This window comes from Gorilla gorilla, chromosome 18 (genome assembly GCF_029281585.2).
Source record: "Gorilla gorilla gorilla isolate KB3781 chromosome 18, NHGRI_mGorGor1-v2.1_pri, whole genome shotgun sequence".
Lineage (NCBI taxonomy): Eukaryota > Metazoa > Chordata > Mammalia > Primates > Hominidae > Gorilla > Gorilla gorilla.
The window spans coordinates 123436343-123450870 of record NC_073242.2 but is presented as its reverse complement, the minus strand read 5'-3'; positions in this window follow the sequence as shown (position 1 = coordinate 123450870).

Genomic DNA, 14528 nt, shown 5'->3' with positions numbered 1-14528 from the left:
GAGAGAAAATTCAAATAAATAAAAGATGAAAAAGGAGACATTACAACTGATACACCACAGAAATAGAAGGGATTGTAAGACATTACTCATAACTATATGCCAACAAATTTGATAGTGTAGAATAAAATGAATAAATTTCTGCACACATACAACTACCCAGATTAAATTGTGAGGAAATATAACATCTGAACACATCAATAATGAGTTTGGAAATTGAATCAATAATAAAACATCTTCCATCAAAACAACAACAACAACAACCAACACCCAGGACCTGATGTCTTCACTGCTGAATTCTACCAAACAGTTAAAGAATAACTACCAATTCTCCACAAACTTTTCCACAAAAGTAATGAGGAAGGAATACTTCCATACTCATCTTATGAGGCTCGCAATATCCTGATTCTAAAACCAGACAAAGACACGCACAAAATGAAAATAACAGGCCAATATTCCTGAAGAACATAGATACAAAAATTCTCAACAAGATACAAGTGAACTGACTTCGACAGCACACTAAAAAGAGTATTCACTATAATCAAGTGGGGTTCATCCCAGGGATGAAAGGATGGCTTAACATGCACAAATCAGTAAATATGATACACCACCACAATAGAAAGAAGAACAAAAACCATGTGATCATTTCAACAGATGCAAAAAGAACACTTGACAAAAGTCAACATTCCTTTATGATAAAAACTGTCAAGAAAGTAGGTATAGGAGTGTACCTCAACGCAGTAAAGGCCATAGGTGACAAACCCACAGCTAACATCTTATTTATGGTGAATAGTTAAATGCTTTTCCTCTTTGATGTGGAGGAAGACAAGGATGTCAACTTCTACCACTTCTATTTAGCATAGTACTGGAGGTCAGAGCCAGAGCAATTAGACAAAAGAAATAAATAAGAGGGATCCAAACTGGAAAGAAGGAAGTCAGATTGTTTCTGTTTGTAGAAAATGTGATCTCACATACATATGTATACATCTATATATATGATCATATAGATATATATGATCTCTCTCTCTTTAGGGTTCTTTCTATATATACTTATATAGAGTGAGAACCCTAAAGACTTGACCAAAAACTACTAGAAATCATAAATAAATTCAGTAAAGTTATAGTATACAAAATCAACACAGAAAATTCAGTGGTGTTTCTATACACTAATAGTGAACTATCTGAAAAAGTCATCAAGAAAGGAATTCCATTTACAATAGCTACCAAGAAATCTGCAGATAAATTTAATCAAGGTCGTGAAAGATCTCTACAATGAAAACTATAACACACTGATGGAAAAATTTACGATCCACAAAAAATGGACACTATATACTCATGGAATGGAAGAACTGATACTATTGAAATGACCATACTAACAAAATGTCCTACAGATTCAATGCAATCCCTATCAAAATACCAATGAAATTCTTCACAGAAATAGAAAAAAATACCCTAAAATTTGTATGAAACCAGAAAAGACCCCAAATAACCAAAGCAATCCTGTGCAAAAATAACAAAGCTGGAGGCACCACACTACCTGACTTCAAAATATACTACAAAGCCATAGTAAGCAAAACAGCATGGCACTGCCATAAAGCAAACACATAGACCAATGGAAGAGAATATACAGCTCAGAAATAAATTCTCATACCTAAAGTCAACTGATTTTCCAAAAAGGAGTCAAGAGCACACACAGGGGTAAAGACAGTCTCTTCATTAAATGGTACTGAGAAGATTGGATATCTACATGTGGGATAATGAAATTAGACCCCTATCTTTTACCTTATACAAAAATCAACTCAAATGCGATTAAAGACCTAAAGGTAAGATTGAAAACTATGAAAAACTACTAGAAGATAACATGTGGGAAATTCTCTATAACTTTGGGTTCTACAAGGATTTTTTAAATGAGACGTCAAAAGCACAGGCAACAAAAGCAAAAATAGATAAATGGGGTTTCATCAAACTAAAATGCTTTTGCACAGCAAAGGAAACTTAACAGAGTGAAAAAACAACTTACAGAATGGGATACAATATTTGCAAACTATACATCTGCTAAGGAGTTAATGCCCAGATTATATAACAAACTTAAACAACTTAACAGCAAAAACATAAATAACTTATTTAAAAATGGGCAAAACTGGGAAGCTGAGGCAGGCGGATTGCCTGAGGTCAGGAGTTTGAGACCAGCCTGACCAATATGGTGAAATCATTTCTCTACTAAAAATACAAAAATTTAGCCAAACATGATGGCGTGTGCCTGTAACCCCAGCTACTCAGCAGGCTGAGGCAGGCGAATTGCTTGAACCAGGGAGATGGAGGTTGCTGTGAGCCCCGATTGCACCACTGCACTCCAGCTTGGGCAAGAGAGCAAGACTCCTTCGCAAAAAAAAAAAAAAAAAAAAAAGGACAAAATAAACTAAAAGAAATGCCACAAGAGAAAATATAGAAATTGTCAAGACGAATATATAATAAAATCATGTTCAACATCACTAACCATCAGGGAAATGCAAATCAAAACCGCAATGAGATACCAGTTCACCCATTAGAATGGCTATTAGCAAAAAGGTAAACGATAACAAGAGTTGGCAAGGAAGTGGAGAAAACGGAACACTTACGCACTGTTGATGGGGTTGTAAACTAGTACAACCATTAAGCAAAACTTTATGGAAGTTCGCTAAAAAATAAAAAATAAAAAAAAAAACCAATCATTCGATCACATAACCCAGCAATCCCACTACTGGGTATATATCCATAGGAAATGAAATCATTGTGTTTGAAAAATATCTGCACTCTTATGTTTACTGTAGCACTATTTCTAATAATCAGATATGGAATCAACCTATGTGTATAAAAACAAACAAGTGAATTATATATATATAATATATATTATGTATATTATATATAATACATATTATGTATTATATATAATATATTATGTATAATATATAATATATTATATATTAATATATTATTAATATTAATGTATTATATATTAATATTAATAATATTAATAAAAAATAATAATTATTAATTAATAATTATTAATAATTAATAATAATTAATAATAATTAATATTAATATTAATATGTTATTAATATATAATATATATTATATGTATAATATACATTATATATTATGTATATTTTATATATAATACATATTATGTATATTATATACATAATATATATTATGTGTATTATAATATATATAATGTATAATGTATATAATATACGTTATGTATATTATATATAATATACATTATGTATGTTATGTATATTATATATTACATATAATATATATATTATTATATATAATTATATATAATTATAATTATAATTATATATAATTTTATGTGTAATTATAATTATGCATAAAATTAATTATAATTATATATAATTTTATGTGTAATTATAATTACACATAAAATTATATATGTATATATATATATATATATATATGGACACACACACAATGAAATACTATTCAGCCATAAAAAAAGAATGAAATTCTGCCAGTTGCAACAACATGGATGACCCTGTAGGATACAATGTTAAGTGAAATAAGCCAGACACAGAAAGCAAATACCGCATGATCTCGCTCATATGTGGAATCTTAAAAAAAAAAATGTTAATAGAGAAGTAGAGTAGAATAGTGGTTACCAAACAGTGAGGAAGAAGTGGGGAGGGCAAAATGGAGATAGATTGGTTAACAGTTATGAAATCACAATTATATAGGAAGAATAAGTTGTAGTGTTCTTTGCAAAGCAGGGTGACTATAGTTAAAAGTAAAGTATTGTATATTACAAAGTATCTAGAAGAAAGGATTTTGAAATTTCTTATTAAAAAGAAATGATGAATGCATGAGGTAATTAATACACTAACTATCCTTATTGGATCATTAGACAACATACATATTCATTGAAACATCAAATTGTATCCTATAAATCTATATAATTACAATGTGAAAATTTTTTAAAAATAAATTAATGAATTAAATAACAATTTTAAAATGTTCTCAATCACCAATGCAAAGTTTAGGAGCTTTGTTCTTGACTCAGCCTTAAGACTGAAAACTAATGTGTTAGAAATATTTGTAGATCCTCTCAATTTTGAAAGAATCCTAGCTAAACTACTGAAATATAAAATATATTCTATGTAATATGCTCTTAGGTATATTCTTAGGTGAACTCTGCTTTTAGATGAAGCTTATAAAAATGAAAAACGTATCTGAAATAAAATTTTAAAGTATTTGGAAAATTACAGCTTAATCTCTTAAAGACAAATTTTCTATACAGTAACCTTTTTATGTGTTTTTGAAATGGGGTATACAATTATTTTCCCTGATGTGAGACAAAATATAGAATGTTGGCATTTTATCTAAGAAGTTAACTTAGGAAGAAAGAGTGAGAGGCAGAGGAATGAGGGAAGAAAGGAAGGCTGATGATGGGATACCTTATCAAGTTGCCTAATGCTGTATTGGAACCTAATAGGCCTTCTAAGGAGTTTTATTACATAATGCAAGACTCCTCAATCTGGGAGGAGGAAAGGGCTTTATTTTTGAGTGGTCACAGGTTGCCCCATGGGCATAAACTCTACCAAGCTGCTAGGTTACACCTACATGAGCATCCCACCTGCTTAAGTAAGAGCAGCCACAAACTGTGGGCCATTCCAGGTAAGTGTCATATCACACCTGCACCAACTAGTCAAAGCCTGGGTCAAAGCCTGTGCAGAACTGATCGCTACAGCAGAGGCTAAAATAAGAAATGGGGCTAAGAGAGTGAAAAGCAGTGCCCATATGTATCCAAAAACAGGTTGAAGATATCTTTAGGAAGGAACAGATAATTTTTTTTATTCATACAATAACAGATGCATATGAACTCCTCGACTAGTCACCCATTCCTGTCAGCCCTTGGGCTTCATAACTAAATCATTCTTCCTTTGTAATCCAGTCCCACATTTTCAGCTATCTCTATATGTTTATTATCTTAAATATTTCTTTGCTCTATACTCTTCCCCTAGTCTTCAACCAATTTCTTTCTTTATTGTCCCAACCCACAGACTGTTATTTCCACTTCGATGTCCCATAGAAGCTTCAAGGGTTTGAAATACCTAAAAAACAACTCATCTTTCTCCCTAAAACTCCCTCTCCTTCTCCCACTTCAAAATTTCAACTAATGGCTCCCCCTGTTATTCCCACCAGAATCCTGAATGATCCCTGTTTCCCCTCATTCACTCCATACATGTAAATCTCATTAACGTTACTTTCTAGATATTTCATGAATCCTTTCCATTCATTCTGTACTAGAAAGTGTTCCCAGTTTAGACCCTGGTGGTTGGTGGCCTCTTACCTAGGCGCTCTCTCTCTCTCTCTCTCTCTCTGTGGGTGTGGGTGTGGGTGTGTGTGTCCTGAGAATTTATTTACTTCTGGTTTTTGTTTGTTTTTTAGTATCCAGAATCTACAGGGAACTTAAATCAATTAGAAAAAAAAATAACCCAATTAAAAAATGGGCAAAGGACATGAACAAACACTTCTCAAAAGAACACATACAAATGGCCAACAAATACACGAAAAAAAAAATGCTTAGAATCACTAATCATCAGAAAAATGCAAATCAAAACACAATGAGATACCATTTCATACCGGTTGGAATGGCTATTATTAAAAAGTCAAAATACAACAGATGCCAGCAGGGCTGTAGACAAGAGGAAGTGTCTGTATATTTTTAGCTATAGCCCTACTTCAAACGTGTCCCCATTACAGCCAAAAGAGCGGCCTATCTAAAGGACTGTTCTGATCAGCTCACTTACCTGACTGAAACCTTCAGTGACTCCCATGGCCTGCAGGTCAATGCACTAATTCATGACTATAACATCTGAGATATCCTTGATCTGGCTACTGGTCTAGCCCTCTCTGACTCACGCTTTATAAACCATGCATTCTGGAACTTTTTAGTTGTTTCCCACATCAGCATGCTACTTCCCATCCATGTAGATTTGCAGAGACCTCCTCATCTTTTTAATTCCCAGTTCCCACTCTCAACATGGGCCATCTCCTACCCACACTTCAAAACCTAAGCAAAACAACACCTTCCGTGACACCTCCATGCTGAGTCAGATGCCATCCCCTTTGTATTGTAGTTCTTTGCTTGTGTGCCTTTGTCTCACTTTGTTCTCTTTAAAATAAACTCCATGAGGACAATGATCACCTGCTATTTGTGTTAATATCTGCACCTAGTGGCATAGTGTCTGGAGTATAGTAGGATCTATTTTCAAGGAAAAAAAGATTATATCTATACCAATAGACATGAATTAGCGCTTTTTTTTTAAAGATAAGCTCCCTTTGAACTAAGTCAATGTTTACAAGAAGAGTTATACTAAAAAGTTCACTTTTGCTGCTTATGTTTCATTTATTTCAGGCAATTAATTCATTGTTATTGGTAAATCGATACTTTTTATTGATACTGAAAAGAGAGAAATAAACTAATGACTATCTCTGTTAGAGTAGATTTGTTCATATCTATCAGTAAAATGTTAATTATCTGAAAGTCAATAATAAAACATAAACTGTGATCTTAAATGTTTTTTAGGGGCTCAAAAATAACTAGAATTCATGTCAGCATATAAAAAAAGATCAGAGTATTTTTAAGATATGATAAAATTTTATTTTAGTTTCTTAATAGGGATTTTTGTGACCTTATAGAGTTCAACTAATTATAATTTTAAAAATAGGATTTATAGAGTTTTAGAATTAGAAACAATTTATAGATTATTTTATTTTTCTTTTGAGGAATCAGGTCATCAGAAGATCAAGGAACACCTATAATGTCACTAGATCCTAATTTAATTTAAATTTTAGAATCCAGGTATTCTAACTCCTGTCTTGATACTATTTCTACTTTATTATGTTGCTTCCCAGGGCTTTAAAAAATAAAAGCTGGGAAATTACATTTGCTTTGCATATACAGCACCAATTATCAAATTCAGCATAAAAGCATAACATGTATACATCAAAAAGAAAACATAAAAACTTCAAATTAAAAGCATCTCAAAACAATTGAATATAATAGGGAAACCTTATACAAATGCAACACTCACCCATTAATAAAAAGAAACCAATTGGAGAAAAAAGAAATTCAATATAAACATGTTGGAATATAACCTAATTCATTTTAATCCAATGCTTCAAATTGAAAAAAATTAGCACTAGTGTTATTTTCCTTTATCATTACAATCTTGCTTTTCATTACATTATGCTATGTTTTGTATTAAACATAAAATCAATTTTTCACCTTAACACATGCTAGAAATACAGAGTCACCATATTGGAAATCAGTAGAAAGTGTCTTTGTTTCTACTTTTTTTTCTTTGAAAAAGCTTTGGGAAAAAAAATCATTTACAATGTTTAATTTTAATAACTTAAAGAATGTAATTGATTTTTGTTTGTTTTTGACATGGAGTTTCACTCTTGTCACTCAGGCTGGAGTACAATGGCATGATCTCGGCTCACTGTAACCTCCACCTCCCAGGTTCAAATGATTCTCCTGTCTCAGCCTCCCGAGTAGCTGGGATGACAGGCACTCGCCACCACACCCGGCTAATTTTTGTATTTTTAGTAGAGATGGGGTTTCATCATGTTGGCCAGGCTGGTCTCAAACTCCTGACCTCAGGCGATCTGCCAACCTCGCCCTCCCAAAGAGCTGGGACTACAGGCGTGAGCCACCATGCCCAGCCAATTGAATAGTTTTTAACTCAGAGGATAAATGCTTGAGGGGATGGAAAGCCCATTCCTCATGACGTGATTATTTCACACTGCATGCCTGTATCAAAACATCTCATGTACCCCACAAATATATAAACCTCCTATGTACCCACAAAAATTTTATAAAATAATGAAAATATTTTAAAACTAAAAAAATTGTTTTTTAATTAAGCAACTTTATTTAAATAAAATCATTCTTCCTCATCCTCAGTCCTGGGATCTACCAGAAAGAATTAGCAACATCTTAAAGATGACAAAGTGTTAAAGATAAACTGCTATTAAGTAAAAGTGTGAAGTGTGGAGGGGACAAGCTGGATGCCTGAACCATTTTGTTCTATCTTTAGGACAGTGAAAGAGCAAGAAGCAGGGTTGGGTGGGGGACACATATTCTGTTGAGCATTGTCACCACTATATTCACTGAAATTCATCTGCATGCTTGTATGTATACTTTTGATTCGCCTGATACACTGAAAATTATATGAAATTGTTCTCTATTCTTTAGATAATTATAATCTAAGTGCTAATATGAAGCTTAGAATTTATATGAAATATGTATGCCCACAACAAGACATTTCAGCTATTTCCTAGATAATAATCTCACTTCACCCTGCACAAAACAGGCACATGATCATGTCACTCTGACCTGGTTTGAGTCCAAGGAGGCTTTTGTTTTTAAAATAATTTAGGTTAGTAGTTAAAATATGAACTTTGGGCCAGGAGTGGGAGCTCATGCCTATAATCCCAGCACTTCGGGAGGCTGAGGCGGGCGGATGACTTGAAGTCAGGAGTAGGAGACTGGACTGGCCAACATGCTGAAACCCCATCTCTACTAAAAAAAAAAAATAGAAAACTTAGCTGGGTGTGGTGGCGGGCACCTATAATCCCAGCTACTTGGGAGACTGAGGCAGGAGAATTGCTTGAGCCTGGGAAGTGGAGGTTGCAGTGAGCAGAGATCTTACCACTACACTCCAAAACAAACAACAAACAAAAAAATTCTAGAGTCACACTGAAAATCTTAACAACCTGCTTCTACTACCCATTTTTTTAATTTTTATTTTGACCTGATTTTAGATTGATAGCAAAATGCACAAATAACACAAAGTGCCCCCTATGTCCGTCACCCTACTTCCCCTAATGCTAACATTTTCAGAGCCATCCTTATTTTCTCTATAAAAGAGCAGAGTTCTCCTTTTAGAGATTTGGAAAGATTATTAAAAGATAAGTTACAAAATACAGTACCTGACACGTATAAAATATTAAATAAATACTAGCCATGCTTAATTATTTTGTTTTAAGTCTATATGAGTCAAGTTTTAGTAGAAATATGGGCTAGAAAAAAAAAAACAGAAAGCGGGACTCTGTGATCCGACTTGGGCTTATAGAACAGACTGCACTAGTTTGTTCTCATGCTGCTAATAAAGTCATACCCAAGACCGGGTAATTTAGAAAGGAAAGAGGTTTAAGGAACTCACAATTCCACATGGCTGGGGAGGCCTCACAGTCACGGCAGAAGGCAAAAAAGAAGCAAAGGCACATCTTAAATGGTAGCAGAGAAGAAAGCTTGTGTAGGGAAGCTCCCATTTTAAAAGCATCAGATCTCGTGAGACTTATTCGCTACCAGGAGAACAGTAGGGGGAACCCGCCCCTATGATTCAATGATCTCCACCTGACTCCATCCTTGACATGCGGGGATAATTACAATCAAGGTGAGATTCGGATGGAGACACAGCCGAATCATATCAATGACTAATGAGAGTTACGTCCAGAACCTAATGAAAACCTGTCTGAGGCCACATTCCCTGTAAAGCAGATTTGAGATAGAGATTTGTGTAGAGAATATTTAACTGGGTAAAATCCTAGGAACCAACAACTGTGGCGAAAAAGCTGAATTGGATAAAGGGAGTTGAGATGTGAGGCAGTCACAACAAATACCTCAGCTAATCTCAAGGGGGAGCTGAGAAGCTGGGACGACCCTTCAGAGTTGCCCTAAATTGAGGCAGGAGTATGGAGTTTTAATACCTTTCACTGGCCATTCTTCAGATACGAGTTGTCCCCAAGGATGGACATCAGCTTGACAAGTTATTAATTAGATCTCCTGAGAATAAATTCTAGAGAGAATCAGCTGAGAGGCATGATTTGCCAACACTCCCAATAGCTGGGCAAACTTCAGTTTTGAGGGAGGATTTGGGTCACACACAAAAGTCTCCACAACCAATTATTCATGGGAAATTCTATGTAGGCAGAGCTATTTCATGGCCAGTTAATCAAAACTACATAATCTATTTGGTTAAGCAAAAGAAATTAAAAAGATAAAATAAAATCTATGTATTAACACTCAAAAGTTTTTTAATGCATTTGCCTTGCATTTCGTATGTTTTGCCTTGCCTTTTATATGTTTTGCCTTGCATTTGCTTATTTGCTTTTAAGAACCTTTAGAGAACAATAATTACTAATATAATATGGAGTAGCACAGCATAGACGAGGGAAGCTAACTCTCTCCCTTTTCCCAGAACCTGGAACAGCTAAAGATCCTAAGCATTGTCAGCTTTGGTATCTGACATAGTTTGGATGTTTGTCCCCTTCAAATCTCACGTTAAAATGTGATCCCCAATGTTGGAGAGAGATGCCTCCTGAATGGCTTGGTGCTGTCCTCTTGGTAATGAATGAGTTCTTACCCTGTGAGTTCATGCGATATCTGGTTGTTTAAAAGAGACTGACACCTCCTCCCTGTCTCTCTTGCTTCCTCTCTCACCATGTGATATGCTGGTTTCCCTTCACCTTCCACCATGATTGGAAGGTTCCTGAGGCCCTCCCTGGAAGCAGGTGCCAGTACTATGCTTCATGTACAGCCTTCACAACAAGGAGCCAAATAAACCGCATTTCTTTATAAATTACCCAGCCTCAGGTATTTCTTTATAACAATGCAAATGGGCTAACAGAGTATCATTCATGGACAGTGAGTGTATTAGTCAATTTTCATGCTGCTGATAAAGACATACCCAAGACTGGGTCATTTATAAAGAAAAAGAGGTTTAATGAATTCACAGTTCCACATGGCTGAGGAGGCCTCACAGTTATGGCAGAAGGTGAAAGGCGCATCTTACATGGCAGCAGGCAAACAGCAAATGAGAACCAAGTGAAAGGCGAAAGGGGTTTCCCCTTATAAAACCATCAGATCTCATGAGACTTATTCACTACCACTAGGACAGTGTGGGGAAAACTGCCCCCATGATCCACTTACCTCTCACTGGGTCCCTCCCACAACATGTGAATTATGGGAGCTACAGTGCAAGATGAGATTTCAGTGGGGACACAGCCAAACCATATCAGACAGTAATAACTTTCAATTAAATATAGCTAGACTTTCTGTCAGTGGGTCACAGCAGTCTAGAGAACACATTGAAAAACTCTGGGAACAGCAGATATAGAGGTCAGATCTAGAGATTTTGAACAAAGTTTAGTGCTACAATGCATTGGTGACCACAGACAAAAGGTGTCTGTTGTTGTTATAGTTTGTTTTCTGTCTTGTTTTTCATCATGGGAGGACAAAAAGAAAAAATGGGGGCAATGGTGAAGGAGAAATGAAAAAGACCTGCTTTTCTATGGGTGGAAGCGACTAAACGAGAGAATAAATTTGGATCACACAACAAATGCAAATCAAGTTAGAAGCATGAAAGGCATGATTAAGGCCATGGTTCTAATAGAGATCAGCCAGCGGAACCAGGATCATGCCACACCGAGAGAGGCTGCAGAGCCATTGCCTTCTCTCCTGTCAAAGCTAAATTAATGAAATGGAACTCACAGAAGCACTATGTAATCAAATATTGGTGGGACACAAGCAAATTCTTAAAAAGTTTCATTGATCAGTGATAATATCTTTTGGTGTAAATATCTCCTCAAAACATTTCAGGAAAAAAAAATAAAGCTATAATTTTACTTTAGAAATATTTAACTTTGTTATACTAGTTTACTTATTTTTTACCTAATACTTCTGATATATTGTTATGTAGGTTAAAGATGCTCGATTCATGCCACTGTGGAAACCACACATAATTTAGGCAATAATGCAAATTCTTTTCAAATTCTTTTATCAGTGTATTCACTTTATTTTTATTTCAAACACAATACAAAATTACAGGATGCTATCAAAGTGATGCTACAAAACCCCACTAAAATTTTTTCAATTCTTCAAATCACACACTTACACACACACACACACACACACACCACATGCATTCCCCGTACAGACCTTTTTTTGGGGGGCCTGAGTAAATAATTGCATTTTATTTTCAATTTTTCATTTTGAAATAATTAAAGACTTACCAAAAATGTTGCAAAACTACGTGCCTTTTTGAAGTAAAGTCTTGAAAAAGTTGTTTGGTATATCCTTTATAGTAATAAAAGAAAACACGTGTATATTCTGTTGATTAAAGGCATGCTGAGATCGTCAGACATGTGATTTCATCAGAGACTCCAATATAGAGCACAGCTGTAACGACATCCTAAGAGTGTTCTAACTGAAATGTGTTGGAAGAAGGTTCTAATTTTTTTCAACCCTTCTCAAGTTGGCACTCAGCAGATTTCCACTCTATAAAAGTAACTCCTGCTCTGCAACTAATGTTCACAGATAAGCTCCAAACATATTTACAGCTCCATTTAAGTATAATGTACACACAGTAAAATTCACCCTTTTCGATGTGCAATTTAATGGGTTATGGCAGATGAATATCATCATTTGACCACAATCATGATCAAGATACAGAAAATCTGCATCATCACAAACTGTTTTCTTTTGCTGTTTTGCATTTGATCTTTTCTCCATTCCTGAACACAGGCAACCACTAATCTGCTTCTGTTTCTACAGTTTGCATTTTCTAGAGTATCCTATTAGTGGAATGATACATTGGTGTCTTTCATGTCTAGCTTCTTTCACTGAGCATAATGCTTTTGATATTCATTTATATTGCTGTTGTATCAGTTTGCTCCTTTTTATTGTTGAGTGGTACTCCATCTACAACTGGTTTATCCATTTACAAGTTGATGGACACATCTGCTATGAACTTCAAGGATGAGGCTTGGTACGGATATGTTTTTATTTATTTTGAGTCGCAGTGGGATTATTTGGCTATATGATCAGTACTAAGTTTAACATTAAAAGAAACTGCCAAACTGCTTTCCAAAATGTCTGTACCATTTTGAAGTCCCACTAGCCAGGTGTGAATAGCAATTCTTCACATCATGTGGTATGGTCAGTTCTGCTCGTGTCAGCCACTCCAGTGGGTGTACAGTGGTACCTCAATGTGGTTTTAACTTGCATTTCCCTGATGACGGGTAATGTTAAGTATCTTTTCATTTGTGTATTGGACATCATCTCTTTTTAAATTAAAATATCTGTACAAATATTTGGCCCATTTAGGTCAAAATATTACGTTAAATGAGTTATTTGTGTTTTGTTATTTAGTTTTTTAGTTATGTGTACATTCTAGATGAAAGTTCTTTATCAGACATATTTAAAATTATTCTGTCCCAATCTGTGGTTTGCCTTTTCATTTTTTGATGCTATGTTTTAAGTTGCAAAAGTCTTAATTTCATGAAGTCCAACTTACTATTTTTTTCCATTTTCATCCATCCTTTTCTTATCTAAAAAGTTTTTAGCTATAGTAAGATTATTAAAAATTTTTCCTATTCAGTAAGCTTTATACATTTTATATTTACATTATGTATAAAATACATGTTGAGTTAATTTGAGGATATGGTGTGAGGTAATTCTGAAGTTCATATTCTCCATTTAATATCCAATTTTAATAGTACCATCTTTATAAAGACATTGATTTCCTTATTGAAATATTTTGGCAACTTTGGCCATGTAAGGCAGGATATATTTCTAAATTATTTATTCTGTTTCACTGATATATATGTCTTCTTCATGCCAGTAAGTTTACTGTACTGTTTAGTGTAGCTTTACAATATGTCTTGAAATTTGGAAAGTTTTCCAACTTTATTCTTCTTTCTAAAACATGCTCTGGCTATTCTAGGACTTCTGCATTTAAAAAAAAAATTAGAATCAGCTTTGTAATTTCTCCAAAACGGCCTATAGGTTTGACTGGGATTGTGCCAAATCTGGAGATCAGTTTCAGAAGAATTATCATCTAATAAGTATGACATGTATATTTACCAATGAACTTGATACATATTTCTACCTATTCAATCTCTCGTATTAGTGATTTAGAAATTTTGGATCAGCATACCTTTTATTAAATTTATTCTGAATTATTTTATTATTTTTGAGGCTATTATAAGTTAAATTGCTTACATAATTTTATTTTCTAATTGGTGTTGATTGTGTATAGAAACACAATTGATTTTATTTATTGATCTTTCATCCTACAACTTTGTTAAATTCACTTCATACCTCTAGCACACTTCTGCAGATGCCTAAGGATTTTCTATGTATATGTTTACATCACGTGAGAATAGTATTTTTCTTTCTTCCCAACTTGGGTGTCACTTATTTCTTATTTTCTTTTCTTTTCTCTTTATTTCTTTCTTCTTTCTGTCCATTCCTCCTTCCTTCCCTTCTTTCTTTCTCCCTGTTTTAGAATCAGTTTTGTAATTTATCCAAAAGGACCTATAAGGTTTCATGGGAATTCCACTGAATCTAGAGATCAATTTCAGGAGAATTATCATCTCATAAGTATTAAATATTTATCAATGAACTTGGTATATATTTCCACTTATTTAATATTGAATGCAATACTTTAAAGAACTAG